At 43.6% G+C, this 16,223-nt stretch overlaps 1 long non-coding RNA gene across 2 annotated transcripts; it reads left to right on the forward strand.

Annotated features, from left to right (window-relative positions):
- Positions 1 to 5,319: 5,319 nt before the first annotated feature.
- On the forward strand, positions 5,320 to 8,430 carry LOC123124490 (uncharacterized). Of its 2 annotated transcripts, none has more exons than XR_006461098.1 (5): positions 5,320 to 5,472; positions 6,298 to 6,416; positions 6,776 to 7,255; positions 7,333 to 7,462; positions 8,120 to 8,430. It is a non-coding gene; the product is annotated as an uncharacterized lncRNA (long non-coding RNA). The 2 variants fall into 2 exon arrangements; XR_006461099.1 differs by having other exon boundaries at positions 6,781 to 7,255.
- The last annotated feature ends 7,793 nt before the right edge of the window (positions 8,431 to 16,223 follow it).

Raw genomic sequence — 16,223 nt, forward strand, 5'->3', positions numbered from 1 at the left:
AAAACCTTACCCTGGATCGCATTGTTGCCGATGATCGAAGGAGCCATCAAGCCTTGTGGTGACGGCACAGTGGAACTCTCAATGAAAGCACCAATGTCGGTGTCAAAACCGGCGGATCTCGGGTAGGGGGTCCCGAATTGTGCGTCTCAGGCGGATGGTAACAGGAGGCGGGGGACACGATGTTTACCCAGGTTCGGGCCCTCTCGATGGAGGTAATATCCTACTTCCTGCTTGATTTATCATGATGATATGAGTACTACAAGAGTTGATCTACCACGAGATCGTAGAGGCTAAACCCTAGAAGCTAGCCTATGGTATGATTGTTGTTGTCCTACGGACTAAACCCTCCGGTTTATATAGACACCGGAGGGGGCTAGGGTTACACAGAGTCGGTTACAAGGGAGGAGATCTATATATCCGTATTGCCAAGCTTGCCTTCCACGCCAAGGAGAGTCCCATCCGGACACGGGACGAAGTCTTTAATCTTGTATCTTCATAGTCTAACAGTCCGGCTAAAGTATATAGTCCGGCTGTCCGAGGACCCCCTAATCCAGGACTCCCTCACCCCTGCTAGCTGGGACCCCGTATAGTGGCAGGCTGACTTGTGGGCCTACTAAGTTGACGGGGACGGAGGGCTTTGTCAACTTAGTCAATATGCACGATTCTAGCTCCAGTGACCGTACGATGTCCATCCAACGGCCGTAGTGCTTCTTCAACCTCTGGTCTTGTTGCTCCAGCCGCCCAAAGCAGCGCCGGTCGTGCCGCATGCTCCTGCCTCCCATGGCCGGCTGTGCTGCCGCGGAGGCCTCACCGCCCCCTACCATTCCCACCGCTGGCCAGGCCCTGCGGCGACGGCAGCCTCACACCGCAGCTGAACCAGTGAACCCTCGTACTCCTCTCCGCGCGGGCTTCCACTGCCGCGTCTTCCCCGGCTCCGCGTCGTCCCCTTCCTAGGCCTCGCCATCATCCACCGCCCTGGTGCTATCGGCGCGGCGTGGTCAACGTGGTCAAGGAACGACATCCATCGGAAGTGGACTGTACGTGGAGAGGCTGACTCGAACGCCTACTCGCGCATACGTACGGCCAGGGCTCGTGTACATGGCTAGGTCGGAATGGAGAAACAACGTCGTCGTCGTGTTCATGGGGAGCCAACCGGCTGGGTCGGAACGGAATGTGTCGTCATGTTCATCGGGAGGGCTTGGACGGAACAACTGATGGAAACGAGGCCCGGCGTACCGCAGAACGGAGGAAACGGCCTTGTGTTCGACCGACCACGTTCGAAACGGGATCCTGTTCATCGGGAGGGGTCTGGCGTACCACAAAACGGAGGAAGCGGACCTCCTATGGTCGAAACGGGGGTCCTGTTGATCGGGAGGGGTGTGGCGTATCGCAAAACGGAGGAAACGGACTTGTGTTGGAGCGCTACGGTCGAAACGGGAGTCCTGTTCATCGGGAGGGGTGTGGCGTACCGCAAAACGGGACTCCACGAGATACTGTTCATCTCCACCGTCGACCCCCTCCAGCCTCCACGGGCTACTGTTCATCCACCGTCGACCTCCTCCAGCCTCCACCTGTGACTGTTCATCCACGGGCTCCTGTTCATGCAGCCTCCACTGCGCGCTACTCCACCGGCTACTGTTCAACCAGCCCTCTTCACGGGCTCCTGTTCAACCACCCCTCCACGGGCTACTGTTCATCCAGCCCTCCACCATCTACTGTTCATCCTGCCCTCCACGGGGTGGTCCTGTTCATCCTGCCCTCCACGGGGTCCTGTTCATCCAGCCCCAACCGGCAAGAACGATCGGGGTCCTGTTCATCCACCCCCACCAGGAACTGTTCATCCAAACCCCCCAGCAACGCTCACTGTTCATCCAGAGGCAACGCCACGGGGTCCTGTTCATCCACCCCCACGGGGAACTGTTCATCCAAACCCCCCAGCAACGCTCACTGTTCATCCAGAGGCAGCATCGATCGACTTTAGTTAGCAGCAGTAGCGAAGGAATCGCTCGATCGGGTTCAGTTAACAGCCATCGATCGATCGCTCGGGTTCAGTAACGTGTGGCCTGCAGTGCAATCGCTCGGGTTCAGTTAGAGCCCAAGGCCTCGCTCGGGTTCAGTTAGAGCCCAACGCCTCGCACACACGAGCGTACGTACGAGAGAAACGCGCATCGCTCGGCCCACAACCACCCACCATAACCGGGGACTCCCCGATATTTTCCGCCCCTCGCTTCTACCGCAGTTTTTTCCGTCATGGACGGCCCAAAGAATGTCATGCAGCTGCGTCTCCGGCCCGCCCAGGACGAAAAGCCCATTTTCTGTCATGATTTTTGTCATAGAAGTAGGACCCCACCACATCTATGATGATACCGGGTTTTGTCACAATTATCGTCATAGAAGTGTCATAAGTATGACAGAAAAAAATTCGTTCGGCCCAAAATGTCACGAATGTGTCTTTTTTTGTAGTGCTAATGACTTCGGAGATGATGTTGCTAATGATTCCAACATCTCCTTTGGCACGCATAAGGTCATGAAGCTCAAACAAGCTATCACCATACTTGGGATCATTAGGACTCATCTTAGTCAAGGCAATAGACTTATGAAGGATCTCATCTAAGTTTTTCAAGGAATAGTTTGGAAAACGTTCCTCAAGAAATCTCCATATAGTGTAGGCACAATCAAGAGTAGGCAAGCAACCAATCAAGTTTCTAGGCAAACCTCTAGTGATAAGATTAACTGTTCTAAGGTTGCGAATCATGTCAATGGACTCATCAAGGGTAGGATGCAAAGGATCAACATGAGGAGCACAAGGGCTAGTAATATACTTGCTCAAATGATATTCATTAAAAATCACAAGCATCTCATTTTTCACTCATGAAAGTACTCTCCATCAAGAATAGGCACTCTACGTGTAAGACTCCCCAACGTAGACTCATCCATCTTCCTCCAAAGGTGTTTAAACCAAAGCAATGGAGACCAATTGAAAGGATCGAGAAGAGGTGTCTAGAGGGGGGTGAATAGACTCTTAACAAAGAAAAGTTACAGTTTTTATTTTCTTCAAGTTAAGGTAGAGTTTTAGCACAAGTTTAAACGTTCACAATACATTCAAGTAAGCATGGCAAGAGTATATGAGCAGCGGAAAGTAAAGCATGCAAGTTGCAAGAATGTAAAGGGATGGGATTGGAGTGTGCAAATGCAATTGGAGACACAAAGATTTTTTCCGTGGTTCCGATAGGTGGTGCTATCGTACATCCACGTTGATGGAGACTTCAACCCACGAAGGGTAACGGTTGCGCGAGTCCACGGAGGGCTCCACCCACGAAGGGTCCATGAAGAAGCAACCTTATCTATCCCACCATGGCCATCGCCCACGAAGGACTTGCCTCACTAGGGTAGATCTTCATGAAGTAGGCGATCTCCTTGCCCGTACAAACTCCTTGGTTCAACTCCACAATCTTGACGGAGGCTCCAAAGTGACACCTAACCAATCTAGGAGACACCACTCTCCAAAAGGTAATAGATGGTGTGTTGATGATGAACTCCTTGCTCTTGTGCTTCAAATGATAGTCTCCCCAACACTCAACTCTCTCTCATAGATTTGGATTTGGTGGAAAGATGATTTGAGTGGAAAACAAGTTGGAGAAGGCTAGAGATCAAGATTTATGTGGTTGGAATGTAATATCTTGACCTCAACACATGAGTAGGTGGTTCTCTCTCAGAAAATGTATGCTGGAAGTGTAGGCATGTTCTGATGGCTCTCCCCACGAATGAAGAGTGGGTGGAGGGGTATATATAGCCTCCACACAAAATCTAACCGTTACACACAATTCACCAAACTCGGTGGGACCGAATCAGAAAACTCGGTCAGACTAATTCAGTTCATAATGTGACTGTTAGGCATTTCGGTGGGACCGATATGGTCAACTTGGTGGGACCGATGTGCTAGTGTTAGGGTAAAACCTCATCTCGGTGTGACCAATTACACAAACTCGGTGAGACCAATTTTGGTAATGGGCTAACCAGAGCGTTGGTCAAGCAAACTCGGTGAGACGATTACAAATCTCGGTAAGACCGATCTTATTGCAATAGGAACCAGAGAGTTTGCAAGACCATCTCGGTGAGACCGGGATCCCATCGGTGAGACTGAATTGATTAGTGTTTCTAGTAGTGGCTATGTCAAATGAACTCGGTGGCGCCAGATAGATCAAATCGGTGGGGCCGAGTTTGACTTTTGGTTTGGGACATATGTGGATATGAGAAAGTGGTTGAGGGCTTTGCAGCATATCACTAAGCACTTTGAGCAAGCAAGCCACTAAGCAACACCTCATCCCCTTTTAATATTATTGGCTTTTCCTATGGACTCAATGTGATCTTGGATCACTAAAAGTAAAATGTAGAGCCTTGAGATTTTGAGATTGAGCCAACCCTTTGTCCTTAGCATCTTGAAGGGGTTCCACATCCTCTTGTCCACGCCACTCCATCTGTTGAACTTGTCTGAAATATACTAGATGAAAACATTAGTCCAACAAGAGATATGTTGACATTAATTACCAAAACCACCCAGGGAGGACTTGTGCTTTCAGAGATGCATAGCAACGAGAGGGGGAGAGTGTGTCTATGTAGCCTCGTAGACCGAAAGCGGAAGCGTTTGACAACGCGGTTGATGTAGTCAAACTTCTTCTAGCTCCGACCGATCAAGCACCGAACGTACGACACCTCCGAGTTCTGCACACGTTCAGCGCGATGACGTCCCTTGCCTTCTTGATCCAGCAAGGTATCGAGGAAGTAGATGAGTTCTGTCAACACGACGGCGTGGTGATGGTGATGGTGAAGTGATCCGCGCAGGGCTTCGCCTAAGCACCGCGAGAATATGACCGGGGTTGTAAACTGTGGAGGGGGCGCTGCACACGGCTAACAATTGATGTTGTGTGCTTGTGAGGCGCCCCCTCCCCACATATATAGGTGGGAGGGGAGGAGAGGTAACCAGGGGCGCCCTAGGGTTGGCCGTCGCCCCCTAGGGGCCCTGCCGTGCCCTACGCCCCCTTTTCCATGTATGCATGAAGGGGAAGGAAAGAGGGGGGTGAGGGAAGGAAGTGGGAATCCTAATCCATACTTTCCCTTCTCTTCCCCCTTTCCTTCTCCTCCTCCTATAGCCTTAGGCCTTGTTTGGCACTCCCGGATTGAAAGGGTTTTTAGTGGATTTTCCCCATCGGGCTTGCAAGCCCCTAAAAGCCCAAGAGAAGCGTTTGGTACAATGGGCTTCAACCGGGCCAGCCCCAAATATCCCGTCACATCCTCCCCAATCCACGGGGCTTTCTAGCATCGAGGGGTACCTCGCGGCTCGCACGCCTCGCGCGAGACCCAGCTGCAAGAACGACACACAATAACCATCTCCGTCGCCGCCACCGCTGCCACTGTCTCCATCGGAAACCTGATTCCGCTTCTTCCTAGGGCTAGCTGGCCATCTCCCCCGAGGTACTCCTTCCCCCTCCCCTCCCACTCCCCTCCCCTCCATCTTCATCTAGGGTTTTTCAATATTGCCGCCGCCGATTGGTCCTCCGTTCATATCGTAGTCCTCGGTGAGTTCGCCAAGCATGTCATCACCGAGAGCCACCACCGCTCCTCTCTCCTTTCTAGCACCACTTGCATTATTGTCTCGTGTTCCCTCTGTAGTTAGCAATGGAAACATCATTTACTGTAATTTTAGTCTTGATTGATCTTGGTAGTGAAACCAGGATGATAGTTAACTTTATTCATGCTGATAGATAGACATTGGCATCTTGAATTGATGCTTGGCTCTCGTTCCTTATAGAATGAACCAAACATGATTTAGTTTCAGAATCTGGACTCTACATATCAGCAGGAACAATACAACGTATCAAGGGATCACGGGAAGCACAAGAATATTTTTTATTTTTTGTGTCATGCAGAAATAGGATGGTAGTTCTGTACCTCTTGCTTTTGCATAATATTGAAACTTGTCTTTGTTCTGATTCGGATAAGTATGCTTTTTCAGATGAACATGTTTACGAAACCAATCTAGATGACCATGTTGTTTAGTTCTGAACTCAATCGTGGATGGGATGTACACATCATCAGTAGTAACTTGATACAAGAAATTTTATTAGTTGCCGTACTATTTATTGCTGACATAATTCATAAGCCCGAAGAACATGTGTTAAGATCAGTAGCATTTGTTTAATATACATCACTTATTTTACCTCTGTTTAATCTTGCTTCCTTTGCATTGTCACTTTGTTGATTCATGTCTCTCGATTCATATAATTCGTTGTCCATTAGGAAAATATACATGGACGCAAGTAGCGAATTTAACTTGGTGCAAGCTGCAAGGGGAAGGAAAGTTGCACTTGGAGCAAAACTGGATTCGCGAAAGATTACCAAAAGGGATTCTCCAATTGGTATTCTCATATCCTATTGTTACAATGTCTCTTTATTAGTTCAAGACAGTCCATATATTAGATATTTGGTAGCACAAAATTGTGGATCATAGAGAAGTAGTATGTACTCCCTCCGTCCGGAAATACTTGTCGGAGAAATTGGCCAGACTTGAATTTTATAACTGTTTCATCTATCTGTCAAGACTTTGGCTTTTGAGTTTTATAACTTGTCTACTGAGATCACAGTTGCATGCTTATATGCAAACTTGTATACTGACCAACAATACATTATCTTTTGCTCGTCTTTCTTCTTTTTGTATGGTAAAAACTGGTTGTTTTCAATCAAATTTAGAATTGTAATCCTTCTTCTATGTCCTTAGATCAGAAATCCAGAGCCCAATGGAATCTAGAACTTGAAAAGGCTTTGGTGAAGATACTTCTTCAGCACAATACTCCTTATCACCGAGGGCGGAATGGTGAAATTTGGAATATGATAGTTGGAATATTCCATGCTAGACATAGTTATGTCAAATTCTCAAAGTCCCAAGTTCAAGAGAAGGAAAAGGAATTGAAGAGAGACTATAAAATGCTAAAGGAGGCACGTAAACAAAGTGGAGTTGATTGGGATGAAATTTGGTGCATGATACAAGCAGATGAACGTCTTTGGGATGAGCTGACGACTGTAAATGCTTTCCTCCTAATTTCAGTATTGGACTAGTTATATCATTTTATTAACTCTCTACTGGTTGTTGTTTAACTTCTATCACCCCTTGTTTTTTTGCATTCATTTGGTTTGAGGATCAATAAGTTCAAGTCCAAACCTTTTCCTATCTTCAACTTATTAGGAGATCTCTATGATGGTTAGTTCAGTGGCACCCATACATCTTAATTAGTTAGAGTTATAGTTACTTGGTTGATAATTTCATTCTTGTTGCAGTGCACATTGTTCAGGGCCGTTATAACTTGACATCCACTACCGAGCCATCACAGATTGCTAGTGTTGCACATAACGAAACTGCGACGGAGGAAGTCAATCAAAGCTTTTCTCATCTTCTTGTTAAATAGAGGTAAAAGAAGTTCCCTGTGAATTGTTAGTATAAGAAACAGACTCCATGGCATATTGTTTTTCCCTGTTCCTTGTGAAGCATCATGGTTCTCATATGTAGTTGTGGGATTGTGAATTGTTGGTATGAACAGAAGTTGCAACTTTTCATCTTCTAGTATGTTGGTCACATTAGCAATATGTTCGTTTGGCAATCCACTTAGCAAACTAAGTGAGTGCAAAATATGTCCTGTATTGTGTATTTTGTGTATTCAAAGGATTTTTCTTTCTTTCTTGAGAAAGTAATTGAAGTATATATATAGTTTTTGTACATAAAAATTTAGTTGTGAGCAATGCAGTTGAAACCATATTTTGGAACTGGTCGACTTTTACATGGCAATGAGGCTGTAGATAACAAGTATAACATATGTTTTATGGAATAAGTATTTTCGGTCTGCAGAGAACTGCATTGTACTATGTTTGATTCACTGGAGGTAGCTAGGTGGACTTTTACATGAGCTAGCTATGGACTGTTTTGTATCCAGTAGCATTAAGCTAGCTGGGGCTTTATATATTTTTGTTCAGCTAAATTTGTTGTGTTATTACTTATTACATACACCGCAAGCTCATGATTTTATACTTTTTGGTCCAACAAAAAATTATGATCAAATCTTATTTTCAGCCAAGGAGGACGCTCCCAAGAGGTCAAAGTGAAGGTGAGCGAAGTGATCAAAACTTATGAACTTCTGCTGTGAACTGATATGAAGAACTGTTATGAAATGCTGTCACGATTCTCTTTCTTTAACCTAGATGATATATTCTTGTTTTATTTGATCCAAAGTCATGGAAAATGATTTTGCTGTTGTTAAGAAAATGGGTGATGGTGTTGCATCCTGATGCTCGCTAGCCTTTGATGTTCTTTGTTCATATGACAATGAGGCTTGGATGGAGTGTGTCCTTTGAGCAATAAAAGATTATGCTTTTTTGCTTCCAGTACTAGTTGACACACTATATGGTTGTTCAGGTTGTAGTAAAGATTGAGAAATATAGTAGTTTATTTCACACGTGTGCTGTGATGGAGTAAAATTGTAGGATATGAGAGCCACAAGTCATTTATATATGATGGAAGAAAACTGAAGCAAAATCCCGAAACTCTATATGCCAAACACTCAGTACTAAATATGGGGAAGGGGATTAGGACGGGGGAGAGGTTTAGTGGGGATTTGAGGGGATTTGGTGAAGGGGAGGGATTCACCAAATCCCCCAAAATCCCAAGCCCCTTTGGGGCTTGAAAACCCTCCTGACCAAACAAGGCCTTATAGGGCGCACCAGCCCCTTGTGGGCTAGTGTGTTTCTTCACAAGGCCCATATGGCCCATAGGATTGCCGGGGTACCCGAAACACCTTCCGCTGACCCGATAAGTACCCGATACCCTCTGGAACACTTCTAGTGTCTGAATACCATCGTCCTATATATATCAATCTTTACCTCTCGACCATTTCGAGACTCCTCGTCATGTCCGTGATCTCATCCAGGACTCCAAACAACATTCATTCACCAAATCACATAACTCATAATACTAAATCGTCATCAAACATTAAGCGTGCGGACCCTAAGGGTTCGAGAACTATGTAGACATGACCGAGACACCTCTCCGGTCAATAACCAATAGCCAAACCTAGATGCTCATATTGGATCCAACATATTCTATGAAGATCTTTATCGGTCGAACCGTTATGACAACATACGTTATTCCCTTTGCCCATCGGTATGTTACTTGCCCGAGATTCGATTGTCGGTATCCACATACCTAGTTCAATCTCGTTAGCGACAAGTCTCTTTACTCGTTCCTTAATACATCACCTCGTGACCAACTCCTTAGTATTTTGCTTGCAAGCTTATGATGCGTATTACCGAGAGGGCCCAGAGATACCTCTCTAAAACTCAAAATGACAAATCCTAATCTCGATCTATGCCAACTCAACAGACACCTTCGAAGATACTTGTATAGCATCTTTATAATCACCCAGTTATGTTGTGACGTTTGATAGCACACAAGGCATTCCTCCGGTATCCGGGAGTTGCATAATCTCATAGTCGAAGGAATATGTATTTGACATGAAGAAAGCAATATCAATAAAACTGAACGATCATTATGCTAAGCTAACGGATGGGTCTTGTCCATCACATCATTCTCCTAATGATATGATCCCGTTATCAAATGACAACTCATATCCATGGTTAGGAAACCTTAACCATCTTTGATCAACGAGCTAGTCAAGTAGAGGCTCACTAGGGACACGGTGTGTTGTCTATGTATCCACACATGTATCAAGTTTTCGATTAATACAATTCTAGCATGAATAATAAACATTTATGATGATATAAGGTAATATAAAATAACAACTTTATTATTGTCTCTCGGGCATATTCCCTTCAGTCTCCCACTTGCACTAGAGTCAATAATCTAGTTCACATCGCCATGTGATTAACACCCATAGTTCACATCGCCATGTGACCAACACCCAAAGGGTTTACTAGAGTCAATAATCGAGTTCAGATTGCTATGTGATTAACACCCAAAGAGTACTAAGGTGTGATCATGTTTTGCTTGTGAGAGAAGTTTTGTGAATGGGTCTACCACATACAGATCCATATGTATTTTGCAAATTTCTATGTCTACAATGCTCTTCATGGAGCTACTCTAGCTAATTGCTCCCACGTTCGATACGTATCTAGATTGAGACTTAGAGTCATCTAGATCAGTGTCAAAGCTTGCATTGACGTAACTCTTTACGACGAACTCTTTATCACCTCCATAATCGAGAAAACATTTCCTTAGTCCTCTTTAGGTACCTAAGGATAATTTTGACCGCTGTCCATTGATCTACTCCTAGATCACTATTCTATTCCCTTGCCAAACTCATGGCAAGGTATACAATAGGTCTGGTACTAAGCATGGCATACTTTATTGAATCTATGGCCGAGGCATAGGGAATGACTTTCATTCTCTCTCTATCTTCTGTTGTGGTCGGGTTTTGAGTCTTACTCAACTTCACACCTTGCAACATAGACAAGAACCCTATCTTTCACTGGTCTATTTTGAACTTCTTCAAAAAAAATTGCCAAGGTATGTGCTTTGTGAAAGTCCTATTAAGCGTCTCGATCTATCCCTATAGATCTTGATGTCCAATATTTAAGTAGCTTCACTGAGGTCTTTCATTGAATTTTTTATTTCAAGTATCCTTTTATGCTATCCAGAAATTCTATATCATTTCCGATCAACAATATGTCATCCACATATACTATCAGAAATGCTACAGAGCTCCCACTCACTTTCTTGTAGAAACAGGCTTCACCAAAAGTCTGTATAAAACCATATGCTTTGATCACCTCATCAAAGCGTATATTCCAACTCCGAGTTGCTTGGACCAGTGCATAGATGGATCGTTGGAGCTTGCACACTTTGTTAGCACCTTTAGGATCGACAAAAACCTTCTGCTTGCATCATATACAACTCTTCTTTAAGAAATCCATTAAGGAATGCAGTTTTGACATCCATTTGCCAGATTTCATAAAATGCGGCAATTGCTAACATGATTCGGACAGACTTAAGCATCGCTACGAGTGAGAAAATCTCATCGTAGTCAACACCTTGAACTTGTTGAAAACCTTTGTGCAATAAGTCGAGCTTTGTAGATAGTAACACTACCATTAGTGTGCGTCTTCCTCTTGAAGATCCATTTATTCTCAATGGCTTGCCGATCATTGGGCAAGTCCACCAAAGTCCACACTTTGTTCTCGTACATGGATTCTATCTCAGATTTCATGGCCTCAAGCCATCTGTCGGAATCTGGGCTCATCATAGCTTCTTCATAGTTCATATGTTTGTCATGGTCTAGTAACATGAGTTCCAGAACAGGATTACCGTACCACTCTGGTGCGAAACATGCTCTGGTTGACCTACGAAGTTCGGTAGTAACCTGATCTGAAGTTTCATGATCATCATCATTAGCTTCCTCTCTAGTTGGTGTAGGCATCACGGGAACAGTTTTCTGTGATGAGCTACTTTCCAATTCGAGAGAAGGTACAATTACCTCATCAAGTTCTACTTTCCTCCCACTCACTTCTTTCGATAGAAACTCCTTCTCTAGAAAGGACCCACTTTTAGCAACAAAGATCTCGCCTTCCGATCTGTGTTAGAAGTTGTACCCAAGTGTTTCCTTAGGGTATCCTATGAAGATGCACTTATCCGATTTGGTTCGAGCTTATCAGGCCGAATCCTTTTGACATAAGTGTCGCCCCCAAACTTTAAGAAACGACAGCTTAAGTTTTTTGCCAAACCATAGTTCATCCCATGTCGTCTCCACGGATTTAGACGGTGCCCTATTTAACGTGAATGCAGTTGTCACTCATGCATAACCGCAAAATGATAGTGGTAAATCGGTAAGAGACATCATAGATCACACCATATCTAATAAAGTATGGTTACGACATTCGGACACACCATTACGCTGTGGTGTTCCAGGTGGCGTGAGTTGTGATACTATTCCACATTGTTTTAAATGAAGGCCAATCTCGTAACTCAAATATTTGCCTCCGCGATCAGATCGTAGAAACTTTATTTTATTGTTACGATGATTCTTCACTTCACTTTAAAATTCTTTGAACTTTTAAAATGTTTTAGACTTGTGTTTTATCAAGTTGATATACCCATATGTGCTCAAATCATCTGTGAAGGTCAGAAAATAACGATACCCGCCGTGAGCTTCAACACTCATCGGACCGCATACATCGGTATGTATTATTTCCAATAAGTCATTAGCTCGCTCCATTGTTCTGGAGAACGGAGTTTTAGTCATCTTACACATCAGGCATGGTTCGCAAGTATCAAATGATTCATAATCAAGTGATTCCAAAAGTACATCTGTATGGAGTTTCTTCATGCGCTTTACACCAATATGACCTAAACGACAGTGCCACAAGTATGTTGCACTATCATTATCAACTTTGCATCTTTTGGCATCAATATTATGAATATGTGTATCACTACGATCGAGATTCAATAAACCATTTACATTGGGTGTATGACCATAGAAGGTTTTATTCATGTAAACAGAACAACAATTATTCTCTGACTTAAATGAATAACCGTATTGCAATAAACATGATCCAATCATATTCATGCTCAACGCAAACACCAAATAACATTTATTTAGGTTCAACACTAATCCCGAAGGTAGAGGGAGTGTGCGATGGTGATCTTATCAACCTTGGAATCACTTCCAACACACATCGTCGCCTCGCCCTTAACTAGTCTCTGTTCATTCTGCAACTCCTGTTTCGAGTTACTAATCTTAGTAACTGATACCCAGGGGTTACTACGAACACTAGTAAGGTACACATCAATAATCTGTATATATCAAATATACCTTTGTTCACTTTTCCATCCTTCTTATCCGCCAAATGTTTGGGGCAGTTCCACTTCCAGTGACCATTTCCTCTACAGTAGAAGCACTCAGTTTCAGGCTAGGGTCCACTTTGGGCTTCTTCATGGGAGTGGCAGCTTTGCTTGCCATTCTTCTTGAAGTTCCCTTTCTTTCCCTTTGCCCTTTTTCTTGAAACTAGTGGTCTTGTTAACCATCAACACTTGATGCTCTTTCTTGATTTCTACCTTCGCCGATTTCAGCATCGCGAAGATCCCGGGAATCATTTTCGTCATCCCTTGCATATTATAGTTCATCACAAAGTTCTAGTAGCTTGGTGATAGTGACTAGAGAATTATGTCAATCACTATCTTATCTGGAAGATTAACTCCCACTTGATTCAAGCGATTGTAGTACCCAGACATTCTGAGCACATGCTCACTGGCTGAGCTATTCTCCTCCATCATGTAGGCAAAGTACTTGTCAAAGGTCTCATACCTCCCGACATGGGCATGAGTCTGAAATACCAATTTCATCTCTTGGATCATCTCATATGTTCTGTGGCGTTCAAAACATTTTTGAAGTCCCGGTTCTAAGCCGTAAAGCATGGCACACTAAACTATCAAGTAGTCATCATATCGAGCTTGCCAAACGTTCATAACGTCTACATCTGCTCCTGCAATAGGTCTGTCACCTAGTGGTGCATGATGTCTGCTAGAACTAAGTCCGTATTTTCCCAAAGAGGAAGGGATGATGCAGCACAGAAACGGTAGGTATTTCGCTCAGTGATGAGTTCAAGGTTATCGAACTAGTAGGAGAATCATGCAACACTACGTGAACGGCACCTGCACACAAATAACAAATACTCGCAACCCGACGTGTTAAAGGGGTTGTCAATCCCTTTTGGGTAACGGCGCAAAAAATTGGTAAACGGACGTGAGAAAGTTGTAATAATTTGATAGATGGATCTCGCAGGAACGCGAGATAAAATAAATTGCAGCAAGGTATTTTTTGTATTTTTGGTTTAATAGATCTGAAAATAAAAGAAAATAAAATAGATCACAAAGGCAAATATAATAAGGAAGAGACCCGGGGGCCGTAGATTTCACTAGTGGCTTCTCTCGAGAAAAACTGCAAACGGTGGGTAAACGAATTACTGTTGGGCAATTGATAAAACTTCAAATAATCATGACGATATCCAGGAAATGATCATTATATAGGCATCACGTCCAAGATTAGTAGACCGACTCCTGCCTTCATCTACTACTATTACTCCACACATCGACCACTATCCAGCATGCATCTAGTGTATTAAGTTCACGGAGAAACGAAGTAATGCTATAAGAACGATGACATGATGTAGACAAGATATATTTATGTAGAAATAGACCCCATCTTGTTATCCTTAACAGCAACAATACATACGTGTCAGTTCCCCTTCTGTCACTGGGATCAAGCACCGTAAGGTCGAACCCATCACAAAGCACCTCTTCCCATAGCAAGATAAATAGATCAAGTTGGCCAAAAAACCCCAAATATCAGAGAAGAAATATGAGGCTATAAGCAATCATGCATATAAAAGATCAAAGAAGACTCAAACAACTTTCATGGATAAAAAGATAGATCTGATCATAAACTCAAAGTTCATCGGATCCCAACAAACACACCGCAAAAAGAGTTACATCATATGGATCTCCAAGAGATCATTGTATTCAGAATCAAGAGAGAGAGAGAGAGGAAGCCATCTAGCTACTAACTACGGACCCGCAGGTCTACAAAGAACTACTCACGCATCATCGAAGAGGCACCAATGGACATGATGAACCCCTCCGTGATGGTGTCTAGATTGGATCTGGTGGTTCTGGAACTTGCGGCGGCTGGAATTGATTTTCATCAGCTCCCCTAGGGTTTCATAAATATTAGGGTATTTATAGAGTAAAGAGGCGGTTCGGGAGGCAACCGAGGTGGGAACTACCCACCAGGGCGCGCCTGGGCCTCCAGGCTTGCCCTGGTGGGTTGTGCTCCCCTCGGAGCACCCTCCCAGGTGCTTCTTCGGCCCACTGGATGTCTTCTGGTCCAAAAAAATCCACAAAAGTTTTGCTGCGCTTGGACTCTGTTTGGTATTGATTTCCTGCGATGTAAAAACATGCAAAAAACAGCAACTGGCACTTGGCACTATGTCAATACGTTAGTACCAAAAAATGATATAAAATGACTATAAAATGATTATAAAACATCCAAGAATGATAATATAACAGCATGGAACAATCAAAAATTATAGATACGTTGGAGACGTACCAGCATCCCCAAGCTTAATTCCTGCTCGTCCTTGAGTAGGTAAATGATAAAAACAGAATTTTTGATGTGGAATGCTGCCTAACATGTCATCTCATATTGTTTTCTTTGTAGCATCGACATTTGTACTTTTATATGGTTCAAAGCAATAGTCTAGTTTTGACATGAGGACTTAAATACTCAAGCATATCAACAAGCAACCATGTCTTTCAAAATATCAATGCTGAAATAAGTTATCCCTAGCCCATTATGCTCAATCATTGATCCATTCATGAAACACACTCGCACATTAGCTACACCCAATGCTCAAGTACGATCATAGTGCCCCTTAGTTGGTGCTTCATAAGACAATATGGGGACTTCAATTAAAAATACAAATTGCATAAAGTACAAGAAAGGCCCTTCGCGGAGGGAAGTAGGGATTTGTAGAGGTGCCAGAGCTCAAAGCGAAAAAGATAGAGATAAAAACATTTTGGGAGGCGTGATTTTCCTGTCAACGAGAACGATCGAGTAGTTCCCAATACTTTCCATGCTAGATATATCATAGGCGGTTCCCAAACATAAATTAAAGTTTATTCCTTTTTCAACCATACTTTCACTTTCCATGGCTAGCCGTATCCACGGGTGCCTTCCATATCAACACTTTCCAAGGAATTTATTATTTGAAAACATAAAGTAAATTCATTTTTCATTTCGGGAATGGGCATCCTAATACCTTTGCCTTACTCTCGTGCAATGACAAGTGAATAAACACTCATCGTGAGAATAACATATCTAGCATGGAAATATATTAGCCACCCCTACCGGTTCATGAGCGGTACAAGCACACAAAAGAGAAGTTTATTTTGAAAATTAGAGATGGCATATGCAAATTTGCTTAGAATGGCAAAAGAATACCACATTAGGTAGGTATAGTGGACTCATGTGGCAAAACTGGTTTAAAGGATTTTGGATGCACAAGTAGTGATCATACTTAATGCAAAATGAAGGCTAGCAAAAGATTGAGAAGCGACCAACCAAGAAACGAAAAATCTCATAAGCGAGCATTGAGCATAATTAACACCA

Source organism: Triticum aestivum, chromosome 5D (genome assembly GCF_018294505.1).
Source record: "Triticum aestivum cultivar Chinese Spring chromosome 5D, IWGSC CS RefSeq v2.1, whole genome shotgun sequence".
In the NCBI taxonomy this organism is placed as follows: Eukaryota; Viridiplantae; Streptophyta; class Magnoliopsida; order Poales; family Poaceae; genus Triticum; species Triticum aestivum.